Source organism: Dermochelys coriacea, chromosome 3, assembly GCF_009764565.3.
Source record: "Dermochelys coriacea isolate rDerCor1 chromosome 3, rDerCor1.pri.v4, whole genome shotgun sequence".
Lineage (NCBI taxonomy): Eukaryota > Metazoa > Chordata > Testudines > Dermochelyidae > Dermochelys > Dermochelys coriacea.
In genome coordinates, this window is record NC_050070.1 from 15426665 (window position 1) to 15442474 (window position 15810).

General features: G+C 47.2%; 1 protein-coding gene across 3 annotated transcripts in view; it reads right to left on the reverse strand.

Annotated features, from left to right (window-relative positions):
* PLA2G7 (phospholipase A2 group VII) overlaps nt 1–15810 on the reverse strand; it is a 43747-nt gene that overhangs the window by 22699 nt on the left and 5238 nt on the right. Inside the window, exon 1 of one of the 3 annotated variants that reach the window (XM_038395514.2) lies at nt 9580–9756. The exons of 1 other annotated variant lie outside the window; for it this stretch is intronic. The gene's annotated coding sequence lies outside the window, so the exon portion shown is untranslated. Of the gene's footprint in view, nt 1–9579; nt 9757–15810 lie in introns of those variants that run through there. One more of the 3 variants, XM_038395517.2, reaches the window with a different exon arrangement.

Sequence of the window (15810 nt, forward strand, 5' to 3'; positions counted from 1 at the left end):
AACAAATTTATTGGAGCATAAGCTTTTGTGAGCTACAGCTCACTTCATCGGAGCTGTAGCTCACGAAAGCTTATGCTCTAATAAATTTGTTAGTCTCTAAGATGCCACAAGTACTGCTTTTCTTTTTGCGAATACAGACTAACACGGCTGCTACTCTGAAACCTGTCACTATGAGTTGAGTATCTTTGATATATCCACATATTGAGTATGCTCCAGAGTTGAACCTACAACCCTCCTTTTTTTTTTTTCCCCCACCACTGACTTATGAATGTTGCAAACTGCTGCTTAACCTGGACACTGAAATGAGTAAAGCCGTTGACGACAATTCTAGTCTTAGCAAGATTCTCAGATTAATAATTTAGTTTTTGTAGCTGACCTTATTGAAAAATAAGTTGAATTCAAATTGGCACTAATAAGCTACCCACAGCTTTCAAATAGACTACGAACTGCCTAGTTTCATTTTTCTTTTCCAGAGGGGAACTGAGAAAACCAAAATTAATATGTGAAATTGTAGCCATGCCAGAAAAGGGTACATGTATTTTTGGATATAATAATTGTAAGCCTTTATTTGAAATTTCATAAAGATCATTAAATGTGCCAGCGGACTCTATTCTTTATCTTCCTTCTACAAAAGTTTACAGTGAAACCACAGAGTTAAATTGATGCTAATTTCAATTTATAGAAATATATATGTATATAATAAACATGGTTCTAATAAAGATTTCTATTTTCGAATTCCTTTCTGCACCTTTAACCACGGCTAAAAAGAAGCTGGTGTTGGAGCTGGAGTAAACTTCAAAAAATCCTAACTACTGACCCTGTGCCTGGACACTAGCCTACATCTCTATTCCAGTCCTGCCTATAAATAGAAGGGTTTGCACAAATGTTTTAAGCGGGAAGGGTAGCATGTTTAAACATAGAATCCTAGCATATCAGGGTTTGAATGGATCTCAGGAGTCATCTAGTCCAAGCCCCTGCTCAAAGCAGGACCACTCCCCACCTAAATCATCCCTGCCAGGGGTTTGTCAAGCCTGACCTTAAAAACATTCCCCTCTTATGATGGAAACTTAAACCCAGCAGCACCATGCGAGAGCATGAGAGTCACAAAGTGAAACCTCACAGTCTAATCTTGTTCAAGCTGAGTAGTGTGTGCACTAATTTGAATAAACTACCATAAATGGCAATGGAACAAACTAGATTTTCAAACTTCTTTCCATTTTAATCAAGATATTAGTAAAACAAGGAATTTTTAAAAATCTTAAGTGAAAAATGTATTTTTTAGGATTCCAAAAGAGGTGGGGAAAGTAGGAAGCTGTTGAAAGTATAATAATCTGCTTTAACAAAACTTTTTCCCTAAGAAACTGAAAAATCTCTCCCACGTTGAATGAATGTTGTGATTATTGTAAACAGGGAATTAAAATAGATTTAGGAAGGAATTGGTCTTTCAAAGCCCTTTATAGGGCAGGAATTGTGTTGTCCCTCTGGCTGAGACACCAAGAAGTCTGGATTTTGTATGTCTCAAGTGTGGTTAAAATGCAGCTCTGATCACACTTTACAAATGTATTTGGGGGACTTGAAAAACAAATACCAACACTTGCAGTTCACCTTTAGGTGCATAACACTAATTATACTATTGCTCTAGTGCTCTGTTGTCTTCTATTACTCAGCTGGAGCTAGCCCCTCCTTTTCAATACAAAGAAAAAGCGCCAAAGAATCTTGAGGACCTCCCTGGCTCAAATACAGAAGGCCTGGGCATGCATGACTGAGGTTTGTTCAGGAACACTCATTTATTCGGTGCTGATGAATCACCACTTCTCTTTGTGGTCTTATTGGGATCCAGGAAGTGCTAAAGGATCCCCCGCACAGCCTAAGAGGGGGAGTCCACAAGACCTGGAAAACCAAATAATTATGAGGGACAACTAATGAACAACAGGGACAGGAGTGCAGTCAAAGGGTCAAACAAAGAGAACCGGACAGGAACACCGAGCAGAGAACCCCGGACAGCACCCACTGCTCCTTGAAGGTGTCAAGGGAGTCAGTGGACGCTGCCCACAGGAACTCTGCCCGGATACATAAATGGACAGAGGATCGGAAATAGGTCCCACAGTCACAGGAGACTCCCATCAGCCAACTTCCTCACTCTGGTTTTATAGATGGCCACTTTAGCCGGGGCCAGGAGGAGGCTGACCAGGAGATCCTGTGACTTAGTGGGGCCATGGATAGGGATTGCATAGATAAGGAGGTGAGGGGAAAAGTACAACCAAAATATTTGTGAGGAGCCAGAATAGGGGCTGCAGCTTGTTGCACTCCAGGTATACGTGTGCCAGGGTTTCCCTCACACTGCAAAAGGGGCAGGTGTCCGGGATTGGGGTGAACCGCACCAAGTACGCGCCCGCGCTCACAGCCCCGTGAAGGAGCCGCCAACTGATATCCTCAGCGGGCCTCGGGACCAGGGTGGAATATAGCCCGGCCCACTGGGGCTCCTCACCCTCTAGAGGTGGCAGGAGGTCCCACCACTTTGTGTCAGGGTGGGACGCAAGGGTGAGGATGTGAAGGGTGTGGAGCATGAGCATGTATAGATGTTTCCTTGGAGCAGTCTGGAAACGGACTGGCTGCAGCTCGTGTAGCCGGCTCATGGTGAAGGGGCGGGGGTCCAATAAAAAGATCCAGAGGGTCTGGGGTGGAGGTGGGCGGGGCATGCCCTCTCTTAGGACCCGGTCGAGGTAAACCCGAGCAGTGGGCGGCAAAGCGGCCCTCACCTCCTGAAGTATGTGCAGGGGAGTACGAGGTCTGGAGAGCCCCATGCGCTGAGCGAGCGTCAGGGGATCCAGCAGGTCTCCCCGGTCATAGCCCAGGAGGTCTCCGACTCTGGTGACTTCTGCCAGGACCAACCTCTGGAGCACCGAAGGGGACTCTGCCACCTGCACACGGAGCTGGGGGTTGTGTAGCAGGGGCCCCACGAGGAGATCTTCCCCCATGGAGGCCGCCACGGACCTGGTCACTGTGAACAGTTTCCAGGTCCGGAGGAGGTCCTGGTAGAAGACCGGCAGCCCTGAGAGGTCTCGCAGAAGACCTCTCGGATGGAGATAAAGGAGCTGCCGGTCATATCGGAGCCCTCAGAAGCAGCCCAGGAAGGCGTGCGCCAGTATGCTCCACGCCAGACTACCTGCACCATAAAGGAGCCTCTGCAGGGCCTGGAGGCGGAAGATATGGAACTGAGTGTGGAGACACTTCAAGCCCTGCCCTCCCTCCTCCAGGGGTAGATGGAGAACCCCTGCAGAGACCCAGTGCAGTCCTGACCAGAAGAACTCCAGAATCAATGTCCGCAAGTTGGCCAGGAAACCCGGGGCCAGGACCAGGATGTTGAGCTGGTACAAGCACCAGTGCCCTCCCTCGAAGGGAGAGACACTGGAGTAGTCCTGTCCATCTCCGGAGCTGCTCTACCACCCTGCCCTCTAAACCGTGCCAGTTTTCCGACGGAGACGGATGCGTGGCAGAAAGGTAAACACCAAGATAGAGCAGCAAACCCACATTCCACCGGATGGCCTGAAGCGTGGGTGGGAGGGAGCTCGCCTGCCACCAATCCCGACTACCAAGCCAGAGCTCTTGACCCAGTTGACCCGGGCGGAGGAGGCTGCCGAGTAAACGGCCTGGCAAGCCTCCACCCGCGCCAAGTCGCCCGGGTCCTGGACCATGAGGAGCACATCATCGGCGTACGCTGACAGGACCAGCCGCAGCTCCGGCTCCCGCAGCGTCAACCCCGTCAACCTCCTACGGGGGAGATAGAGGAAGGGCTCGATCGCCAGAGCGTACAGCTGGCCCGAGAGGGGGCACCCCTGCCGTACTCCTCGCCAAAGCTGACCGGTTCGGTCAGGGTCCAGTTGAGCCTGACCAGACACTCTGCAGAGGCATACAGCATCTGGAGAAAACCCACAAACTGGGGTCTGAAGCGCAAAGCTCACGAGATACTCGTGGTCCACCCTGTTGAACGCCTTCTCCTGATCCAGGGACAGGAGGGCGAATGACAGACCGTCCCTACACCCAAGTTCTAAGAGGTCCCGGACCAGATACAGGCTGTCGAAGATGGTGTGGCCCGGGACGGTGTAGGTCTGGTCTGGATGGATCACGTCCGCCAGCACGGACCCTAGCTGCAGCGAGATGGCTTTCGCTATGACCTTGTAGTCCGTGCTGAGGAGCGAGACGGGACGCCAATTTCATAAATCGCGGAGGTCCTCCTTCTTCGGCAATAAGACGAGCACGGCTCGCCTTCACGAAAGAGAGAGGACCCCGCTCTGCAAAGACTCGGCCCAGACAGTGACTACGTCTGGGCCGAGGACGTCCAAGAACACGCGGTAGAACTCCACGGTCAGCCCGTCCATGTCCGGTCGGATTCGGGGAGAAGAGGCCTGCGTAGAAGGCCCTGGCCCTCCCGCACATCTCCGCCGGATCCGTGAGGGACGTGCTGTCCTCTGCTAGAAGGCAGGTGACGTGCTTCTTGGCCCCCCTCTTTTTCTCCAGGGTGTAGAAGAAGCGGGAGCCACGATCCATCTCCCGAAGGAGGTGATGGTCCTCGAGGGCCCGGAGCTCCTCCCGCTTCTCCCGGCACGCCCCGCAGAGGGATGGATCCTTGGGGCTGGCAGCTAGACGCCTCTCCAGCTCTTAGACCTCCTGTTCCAACTGCCCTATCACCGCATCCCTCCGTCGGCTGGCGCCCCAGGTATAGTCACGGCAGAAGAGCCAGGCGCACACCTTCTCCACCACCTTCTCCCACCACCGCCATGCCAAGGGAAAGGCACGCCGCTGCCCTCGCCAGGCCAGCCAGTTCTTTTTGTGGTGGCAGGGAGCTATAGTTGCCAGAACCCTACTTATAGGAGGAAGGGCGCAATTGTGCTATAACATCTACCCGAGCAACTCCTGGTGATGCTCTGGGGAATTGTAGGTGTCTATCTGGAGGGCAGAGTTAAACACTGAAAGATGATGGTGGTACTTCAGTGGTCACAGTAGGTTGTGGGGAGCTTCCCAATCAGCCTGAATCCCACAGGAAAAACCCTCATGTCATCTTCCAACACATTTCTGTGGCGGAGTTAGTAATAAAATGGGGGACTGGAAATCCTTAACTTTGGTGGCATTTGTGAGCACAGTCTGTTTCATTATCATCATACTACTTCTTTGAACCTTTCTTCTAAGCACCCCTGCACTCCTTGCAAATGTGTTACATATTAATCCTATTTTATAGATGGAGAAACTGAGGCAGAGAGACTAAATCCCCAATGCTATAGCCAGTTAAATTAATCTGAGGAGCAATTATTTCTAACTGATTTCCCCAGAAAGATTCAGTGTGATGTGGGAATGGTACTGTGGTCCCTTAGCTGCTGCTTCAGAAAGTAAAGGCCCAATACTGTACTTTGTTTCAGTATATCCTGCCACTTATTTGTGTGTGCTCAGGGCATATACAATGTGTGAGATGTATATGAAAGTAGATGAGCCCCCAACTCTAACTCTTCCTTGGATCAGATATATGGGCATACTATAAAAACTGCACTGTATAAATGTGCTATGAAGAATGTCTTCTAGCTTCCAAAAAAACAACAAACTATGCACAACAACAACATACCAAAATATCAGTTACTAGTCAAAGGAAATGGTAACAAGCAGATAAACTTCAAGCATTGTTTGCAAGGGGTTTTCTGTATGTGAACCAATCATGCTGATACTTAAGTAAAAGGAGAGTAAGTTTGTGGCACTGCAGAAGAGGAGATACATAGTTAAAGGAAGTAAGTGAGCAAAAAAACAACCACCCCGACCTTGATTTGATCAGCAGTGCTTCCTTTCAGTGTATTTAAAGGTGCTAGTCTTTGCATTATGCTGACAGGGGCCTTTCTTTGGCAATGTTTGACTGAAGTGACACTTTGTTATAGGCATCTCCTAGTGTAACGTTCTCTTGCCCACTATTACACGTGGGCCTGAAGTTGGGAGGAACAGTGAGTGTACAGATGTATAATATAGGGCAACATGTCTGCAGCTAAATGCCATGCAGCAGAGCATCGGGTAAGAAGAGGAATTAGTGGAGTAAGTGCAGAAAGGAGAGAGCTGGGGAAAAGTGGGGAGGAATGTCAATTGGCATCAGACACAGGAGGAACCAGAGTGCTGCTTATCACATAATTTTCCATGCTAACCACTCCTGCAATTTCAGTGGTGGCAAACCACTGCCCACCCGTATGGAGGGCCTCAGGGAAATGGTCACAAGAGCCCCTTGGAAAGGAGCAGAGAGAAGTCAGGGAGGCCTCTCCTTTATGTATTCAATACATATACGATGGTAACTATTCATTTCTAAAAAAGAAAAGAAGTACTTGTGGCACCTTAGAGACTAACAAATTTATTAGAGCACAAGCTTTCGAGAGCTACAGCTCACTTCATTGGATGCATTTGGTGTAACTCCCAAGGGCTAGATCCAAAGCTAGAGTGAATCAGCACTGACCAGTGGAGCTGAATCAGCTGAGGGTCTGGCCTCACTTGGCCACTTTAGGCCTCATCTTGTAGTTCTCTCATACGTAAAACTCCCATAGGTTCCAGTGAGAATCACATCTATGTCAGAGGGGCAGGATCAGGCCCTAGATGATTATCATTAGATGCTCCCTTGCCTGTTTATTTCTATTATGTATGCCAGCTACTCAGTTGGTTATGGACAAGAAGGACAATCATCAATATCAGTGAGAGACCCTGACCACAAGGAAGTTTATAAACATAGGCTACAGTGGCACAATGCAATTTAGCGTCTGTGACTGGCCCAGGCACGACATTAACTTGCTCCAAAGTCTGTTACCCAGATGAATGAGTTCCCCAGTCCCTGAGATCTTTAAAGCGTGTGACCCACCTAAAGTGTAGGATGCAAAATAGCGAAGGAAGCTGGAAACAAGAATTTCATTTTGAAACAGTGTATAAGAATGCATGCTGCGCTTTATTACAGCCTGGCATGAGTCAGCACTGCCAATGTCAGGCCTGAGTTAGGATTGCATACATGAAAGATAAAGAAAAGGAGTACTTGTGGCACCTTAGAGACGAACAAATTTATTAGAGCATAAGCTTTCGTGAGCTACAGCTCACTTCATCGGATGCTGTAGCTCACGAAAGCTTATGCTCTAATAAATTTGATAGTCTCTAAGGTGCCACAAGTACTCCTTTTCTTTTTGTGAATACAGACTAACACGGCTGCTACTCTGAAACATGAAAGATAAAGGTAAATGTGGGGCTAAGGTAAGTGACATCTGGGCAAATTAACTTGTGAGCAATCCTCTCCCCACTCCAGTAACTGGAAACCTCTCACGCTTTATCCGGGTAGGATTGGAAAGTTAATGTCTTTAATCAAACTCTGTCAGTTTTTCTGACCTTGGCCCTGCCCATAACCTCCACTCAGGATGTTGTATTATTAGGAAGGCTGACACAGAGGAAGAGTTTAGTCAGAGATTAAATATTTACTCATAGATGAGTGGTGAATAAGACTGAGGGAGCCTGATGACAGAGAATGTCCTTAAACCAAAGGCTTTCGTACTGTGGGGGCCTTGCGCAACTGAGTGAAATACAAAAGGGCTGTTCTAGGCACCAAGTCTGGTAAACAGTAAGACTTTGCACTTCTATAGCAACTTCTAGCTGATGTCTGAAAGCATCTTACACAAAGTGACTAAACTAAGCCTGAATATGTCTTTAGCAGCCGTCACTGGAGCATCAAACTCCACAAGGAAAAGCAAAGAAGTAATGGTATCCCCATTGTACAGCTGGGAATATGGGGCTTCGAAAGGCTGTGATTTGCCCAGGGTCATACTGTAAATGTTTGCCAGAGCCAGGAATTAAACGTGTAATTCTCAGTTGGATGCGTTTACTTAGAAAGCATCTTTCTGCCCCTCGGAAGCAGTTTCTGCCCCTCACCCTTCTTTACAGTTGTAACAAAATATAACTCCTTCTTTGGCACAAGGGTTCCTTACATTAATGCCTCTTTAATAGAAAAATACCCAACTGGCAGCTGGTAGAGAGGCTGGTGAGATACCTGTCTAATCTAATACATTGACTCTAGTATTTCCAAGGCACCTTATGCATGGTTCCTAGTGACCCCTCTCGTCCTTGGGGCAGAATGGCAAACTCTTCACTCCTCACAAAACTGAATAATAATCATCATAATATAAAATAGCTATTGACTCTTCTGCTTGTTTAATGACTAACTTTCCAACACAGATTAAGCTCATAGGTCCAAATGATGTGTTGTAAACAACTCTTACAACTTCTTTCGGCTTTGGAAGCCTAGTAGCCCACGTTTGGGCACTGATGGAAACAAGGAATAAACATAATAATGCACATTAATGCATCTTCAGCTTACCCTCACATGTGCCACGGTTTCAATGTTAATAAGACACAACAGAGGGCCAGATTCTGAGCTGGTGTAAATCAGCCTAGCCCCACAGCCATAAAGCTACATCATTACACTCCAAATTGTTCCTTAAAACTCCCTTTTGCCCTGATGTCTACTGAAATCTGACAATGGCTAGGCAGCTGACTTGCTGACACCACTGTTTATCATGCTGACCAGTATTGTCTCATTGTTTTCTTATGTTTTCCCCCCTGCCAATTTACATCCATCAGCTGTCTCTTGTCTGGAACTTAAATTGGAAGCTTGTATTTTTGTTCTGTGTTTGTACAGTGCCTACCACAACGGGGTCCTGATCCCTGAGTAACGTTCATAGGTACTATGGAAATACAAATAATATTATAACTGCTGTAAATCCAGCTGACACCTTAGCCCCTGTTTCTACCTACAGTTGCTTCCTCAGTAACTGCATGTAAACTGTCCACACGCCAGTGCCATGTGGGGTAGGGTACAGGCTGCTTCGTGCAGAGTTTTGGTGACAATGTAAAGCCCCCTGGATTCCCAGGTTACGTCCCTCTTTATACACCCCAGAACAAAGTCGTTTCCCCTGGCTCTGGGACGCCTTCATCCACTCTTCCTCCAACTCCCTCCGTACACTCACCAGATACAAGCCAAGCCACCTATTCGCCCGCCCAGTCCAACAGGAAGGACTCCCCCTTCCCCCGGCAGGTATGGCACAAGAAATTGGGGTGGCTGAGGGGGAGACGGTGGCCCACTGAACCCAGAGGCCCCAGTGAATCACTAAACGCTCCTGATTTGTGTCTGCTGGACTAGCCCTGTGGGATGTGGCAAGATGCTAGCCTGGGCAGGGGCAGGGAGGGTGAAGGCAGGTCTGGGGGGCATCAGGACGGGGTGAGGAGCTGGGGGACATGCCGCTCCGGGGTAGCAGGGGGTGATGAGGAGCCAGTCTGGAGGAGGCGAGATGACAGTCGGAGCGCGGGGGGGGGGGGGGGGGGGTGCTGGCATAAGACTCAGCCTCTGGGCAGAGGTCGGGGGGGCGGGGGTGTGGGGCTAGGCGGGGGAAGGCTGGGCTGAGAAAGAGGAGCAAGGCAGGGGCACGGCAGCTAGCACCACTGGGCTCAGAACAGAGCCCTTAACAGATCCCCTCCGGCGGCCTCCTCCCGCCCCGCTCTGGGGCTTTTTTCTTCTCCCGCGCCCCTTACCTCCTGCGCGGGGGGCCCGGGCGCGGGGGCAGCCTGGATGCCCGAGACAGCCGGAGCACTAGCAGGGCCGGGCTGCTTTCTGTCGGCCTCGGCCCTCGCTCCCCACAGGAGGGGAGGGACTCGCAACCCTCCTTCCACGGCGGGAGCTTTTCCTTCTGCGCCGCGGGCCGGCCCCCGCGCCCCGCCCGCCGCCGCCGCCGCCGCCGGGGCCGCTGTGGAACTCCGCGCACGCCCCGGGGGCTGGCGCTCACGTGCACGCAGCCAGGCTGGGGCTCATTTCGGCCCCCCTTCTTCAGCCCCGGGGCTGTTTTACAGCTCATCGCAAGGGACCCAGTGCTGCCGTCAGCCCCGGTTGCACCAGGGCAGCTGAGCACAGGTGCTGGAACTAGGGGTGCTGCCCCCCCCCCTCCTCCGCCCCCCCAGGCTTGACGTGGTTGCCATCCTACACGGCTGTGGGTCTCGAACTTCTCCCCCCCCCCCCCCGCGGCTCACTTGAAAATTGCTGGGGGTCTCGGCAGGCCACTTAGTGATCTTTCCAAAGGTTTCAGAGTAGCAGCCGTGTTAGTCTGTATTCGCAAAAAAGAAAAGGAGGACTTGTGGCACCTTGGAGACTAACACATTGATTAGAGCATAAGCTTTCGTGAGCTACAGCTCACTTCATCGGATGCAAAGCGAGCTCTAATCAATGGGTTAGTCTCTAAGGTGCCACAAGTCCTCCTTTTCTTTTTCCAAAGGTTGTTTGTGTCCTTAGCTAACCATTGTAAAGCCCTTTGGATAAAAGCGCTATACAGAAAAACCTTAATAATAATGAAAGTTTGGGGGCTTTTTTTGTTCTACAAATAAAAGCACACAACTCATATTTTCATATCAGTAGTCTGACCTTTCTAATGTGATGGATGTGCCCTCTGTCCCCTGCCGCGGCAGCCCCCCGAGCTGGGGCTGGGAAGGGGGGGGGGGGGTCTATCCTCCGCCACAGGGTGGAGGTTGTGAAGGAGGGGCGTCTTTCCCCCGGCAGCCACAGCCCTGGAGCTGGGAAAAGTCGCCTCTTTCTCTGCCCCCTGCAGCCCTGCACGTCCCAAATTCCCCCCACCCCCTCTTCTCCCCCCACTGTCCCCTCCCAACTACCCCCTATTCCCCCCAAGGCCGCCACCTCACCTTACATGTACATCTTCTCCAGGGTCCAGGCACCTAATTAGTGGTGCCTACATGGCACCACTAATTATGTGGGTGGTCCTTCATTCTCCCCCATACAAATTGTTGCAGGCCAAGCACCCCTGTGTTATACCACACACACGAGTAGGATCTAGCTCTGACACTGAACGCTCCTTGTGGGAGTGACTTTGAGCCAAATTCTGCTCTCAGCTGCAGGGGTGCTGGAACATTGAACCAAACTGCAAACCCTGCATATGATGGAAACCATTTCAAGCCAGGGGGTTTGGCATGTGAGAAGGGGAGAGCGGGAACTCCCCAGAGTGAACTTCATAGATTTCTGAGACTGCTTCCCTCCAGGGTGGAAGAGGATGTGGCTGCCCAACGCATGTGTGAATATCACTAGGTGTGAACTGCACAGAAAGCTGGCTGAAATCTGAAAGACATTTTTGCTTGAAAATGAGAATGAAGTTTGTGAACATTTTCAGGATTCCCCCTCCCCCCTGTTTTCCTTACCAGCTGTAGTCCTAAATGAGGGTTGGATCCAACAGAGCTAATAGTTTGTATGGTAGAATTTAATGTTGGTAAAAGGTCAGCCCTGGAGACTTGTGTTTATTCAAGAAACAGGTTCAGCAAGGACAATAGCAGGGTTGGAGAGGTGGGGGAGGGGAATACAATACATGTGACATCAGTGCTGTGGAAACCCTGAAACCAATAAAAAGAAAAGGAGTACTTGTAGCACCTTAGAGACTAACAAATGTATTTGAGTTAGGGTGCCACAAGTACTCCTTTTCTTTTTGCGGATACAAACTAACATGGCTGCTACTCCGAAACCTGAAACTAATGACACTTTTGTGACTTCCTATGGCAACAACATATGACTTTTTTTAGATGCACCCTAAATACCTAGATCTTATCTAGCACTTTTCATCAGTAGTTCTCAAAGTATTTTACAAAGGCGGTCAGTATCATTATCCCCATTTTATATATGGGGAAACTGGGGCACAAAACATCATATGAAGGAACCACATGGATACAGTGCAGTCCAAATAACTCTGTTGACTCACTTTCTACAACATGCGCAGCCTAGCTACATAAATACACACTGCTCTGACAAGGTTCTGGTCGCTTCTGAAACACAGAAGACAACAAAGGCCATTAAATAAGTGGTTCTCAATCTTTTTGAGCTCAGAACCCATTTGTAAACCTCGATGGCCTGTTGTGACCCAGAGACCCTCCAAGATGCCCCCAGCCTGATTTCCCCCTGCACCCTCATCTTAGCTGGGAGCTAAGATTCCAGATGCTCTGGCCAGATGTGAACAGCTGGGTAACCCTTCACTGGCAGTTGGGGGGGACATGACAGTGAACTGAGAAACCCCCCCCAATACACAGCCCCCCATATGATCCATGGGGGTCACAGGGTAAGGGTGAAGTGGGGATATGGGGCCTAATCTTGTTGACTTTGGTTTTACCATCACCTTTTCTCTGTCCCTTTCAGTTGGTGAAAGCTCGGCTAAGCTGTGAAAGTCTGCTCATATCAGGGATTGTTATCAGAAAGACTATTAGCCTATAAAAGATATTACCTCACCAACCTCGCCTCTCTAATTAGCAGGGCGGGGGGAGGCGGGGTGCAGGAGGGCCATTTGGCCTGGGCCTCAAGCTCAAAGGGGGCCTCAAATTTAGATACTTGTTAATTTTTTGGCATTTGATAAGTTTCGCAACTTGTTTTTATGCGCATCCCTACTGGACCAAAATGTGACACACTCTCTCAGCTTAGAGCTGCAAATTTAAGCAAATAAGAGATGTGTTTTGGTAAAAGACATAATTTTTTTGTTAACTGATATAGATTTTGTCCTATTAAAGAGTTCAAAATGTTCATAAATATTAATAAAAAGGTATCAGTTCTGATGGCACAAGATTAGATTGTGATGAACATGTCCTCTCAGATCAGCTGATTATATAAACAAACCCGTTCTAGTGGCTGGTGCTGGATCAAGTGTATGTTGAAAGGTTCAGAATTGTTACATTTTAGTGTCTTTATAGTTTTACATCTAGTTGACTAAGGAATTATTTATGTTTGAGAATTCCTCATTATTATCTTCATATTGTAGCTAAAAGAGGTGACTGGTTGGTTGGTTGAACCCTAACTTGGTCATCATCATAGGCTTTCATAGTCTGTAGGCCCAGATTCAAGCTGAAATTTGTGAGGACGATCTTGTACAGTGAGTTTCATGAGGACACGTTTGAAATTTTTGTACATTATCCCTCTCTCTGTATCTGTGTCTGTGTTCACTATATATATATATATGTCATCCCTTTGTCTTCAGCGCAGCCTGTTATATTATACCTTGCATGCTTGAGTTTTGATTCAGTGATAAGGATAATAACCTGTCTGTTTCATTTTGTGTTCTTAATTAGTATTCCTTCATTTTAAGTCTTTTCAGCATTTGTGTACCATTCAGCATTTGTATGCATGTTTACAGTAGAAGATTTCAAGTGTAGATAAGCTACTTATTTACAGCAGAATATTTCAAGGGTGGATAGGCTACATATTGGCCAGACAGATCACTATGAAGAGGAGATCTGAAAGTGGTGCAAGCAAGAGACAGCAAAAACAACTGAGTGAAGTGGCAGCTAAGAGCTTAAAGCCAATAACTTCATTTCTCAAACCACTGGAAAACACACCTTACCCAACAAACAATGCTACAGATAATGAAAACTCCGCAACTGCAACAGGTGATATTTCAGTGCCAATACCTGAACATGAGGACAGTAGTCGAGAAGGAGATGTGCCAACAGTAACAGATGCAGCAGAAGATCCTGTGTAGAATCAAGAAACTCAACAGCAACAGAAAGATGTAGATCTTACACAGCAAGAGCAATTCATGAGTACTACAGGTTTGATTGTGACTGACATTGGAATTATTGACAAGAACAATGCTGCCCAAATGCAATCTTTTCTTCAAATTAGTTGTTTTGAAATTCCAAGTAAGAGTCCACGAGATGCTGATAATCATGCTTTCCCTGCTCGTCTGCTGACAAAAACTCTTCCAAATGGTGAGATCACCAAGACATTAGAGACTAGAGACTGGTTATGCTGGAATATGGAAAAACAATCTCTGCACTGTGCACCCTGCTTCATTTTGAACAAAAGTGCTGCAAATGCATCAGTTCTCTCTGATCAATCAGGATGGAGCATCAACAGAGATTGGAGGAAGTTGAAAGACCGAATACCATCAAATGAAAGTTCAACATCACAGAAAGAAAACTATGTTGCATGGAAATCAGCCAGTAGGGCAGTATAAGCTGAAAGTTCAGTTGAGAATTTACTCTTGACTGAACTCTCTACAGAAACTAATAACTGGAAAAAACTTCTTGAGCATATTCTGAATGTCATCCTTTTTCTTTCTGTGTGGGGATTGGCTTTCTTTGGTTCCAGTCAATGTATTGGTGATCGTGCAAACGGAAACTTTCTAGGCATAGTTGAGCTCCTCAGCAAATATGACCCCCTTTTATCAGAGCATGTTAAACATGTTCAAGAATCGCAAGAGAGTCAAAAGTGCATGCAAGTCCATTATCTCTCCACATGCATACGCGTTTATTGAGCTATTTGGGTCATTCGAAAAAACAACAATTCTTGATGAGATTTGAAATGCCAAGTATTTTTCAGGTTTCAGAGTAGCAGCCGTGTTAGTCTGTATACGCAAAAAGAAAAGGAGTACTTGTGGCACCTTAGAGACTAACAAATTTATTAGAGCATAAGCTTTCGTGAGCTACAGCTCACTTCATCGGATGCATCCACCAAATGCATCCGATGAAATGAGCTGTAGCTCACGAAAGCTTATGCTCTAATAAATTTGTTAGTCTCTAAGGTGCCACAAGTACTCCTTTTCTTTTTAAGTATTTTTCAGTCATTGTCAATGCCACTCCAGATTGTTCTCACAAGGAACAGATATAACTATTCGATATGTTAAGATTGTAGACAGCTCAAAATTTTCAATTGAAGAAAGGTTTATTTTGTTTGATAATTTCACGAGAAAAACTGGAAAAGAAATTGCTGCTCCAGTACTAGTAGTTCTAGAAGGTTTTAAGTTAGATTTTCAAGTCTGCATTGGTCAAGCCTATGACAGTGGATCTAATATGGCTGGGAAGTACAAAGGTGTACAAGCAGTTCTGCGTGAGCATAATTCAGACTGTATTTTCTCCAGCTGTGGAAACCACACACTAAACCTTGTAGGTGCTGACTGTGCTCAATCATACAAGGAGGCAATTACTTACTTTGGAACTGTTCAGCAAATGTATAATCTCTCCAGAAGCCGTCCACAAAGGTGGAAAATTCTGAAGCAATATCTTCCTGTTTCACTGCATGGGATGTCCAAAACTAGATGGTCTGCACGGATTGATGGTGTTCAACCAGTTGCACAGCGTTTGAATTCAGTGAGAAAGGCTTTAAATAGCTTGAATCTCTCAATCTCACTGCACAGGCTCAAACTGAACTTCAGTCTATTCAGGAGCACATGTCCAATTTGAATGCATTCTGATGTCATCTTTGTGGATGAAGCTACTTACAATGATCCACCAAACTAATCTAGTAATTGAAGCATGCAATGCTACACTTGATGTTGAGAGGGATAACACTGAAAGTCTTATCAATGAGATTCAACAGATTCGTGACAATGGGATGCGATCCTGACTGAGTCCAAATTAGTAGCACAGAATATTGCCATTTCATCTGAGTTCTCCACCAATCGCAACTTACCTACCGAATCTGATGCCAAGCAGCATTATAGGGTCAATGTCTTCCTTGTCATCATTGACTCTATTCAATCTGGTCTTACACGTCAGTTTGAGTCACTGCAACTAATTTGTACCCTTCTTTGCGGTTCAACAGACTGAGTAATGAAGATCTATTTTCTGCAGCTGAACAATTTCAGCAACAACAAAGAAATCTCAAAAGATTTCAGTGATGAGGTCATCTTCCTCAGACGAATATATTCCATGAACTTTAAACTGGATTGCAAGACAAAGGAATTGCTTCAAGAATTTGCATTTGAACTTGGACTCTCTGGGGGGTTTCCTAAT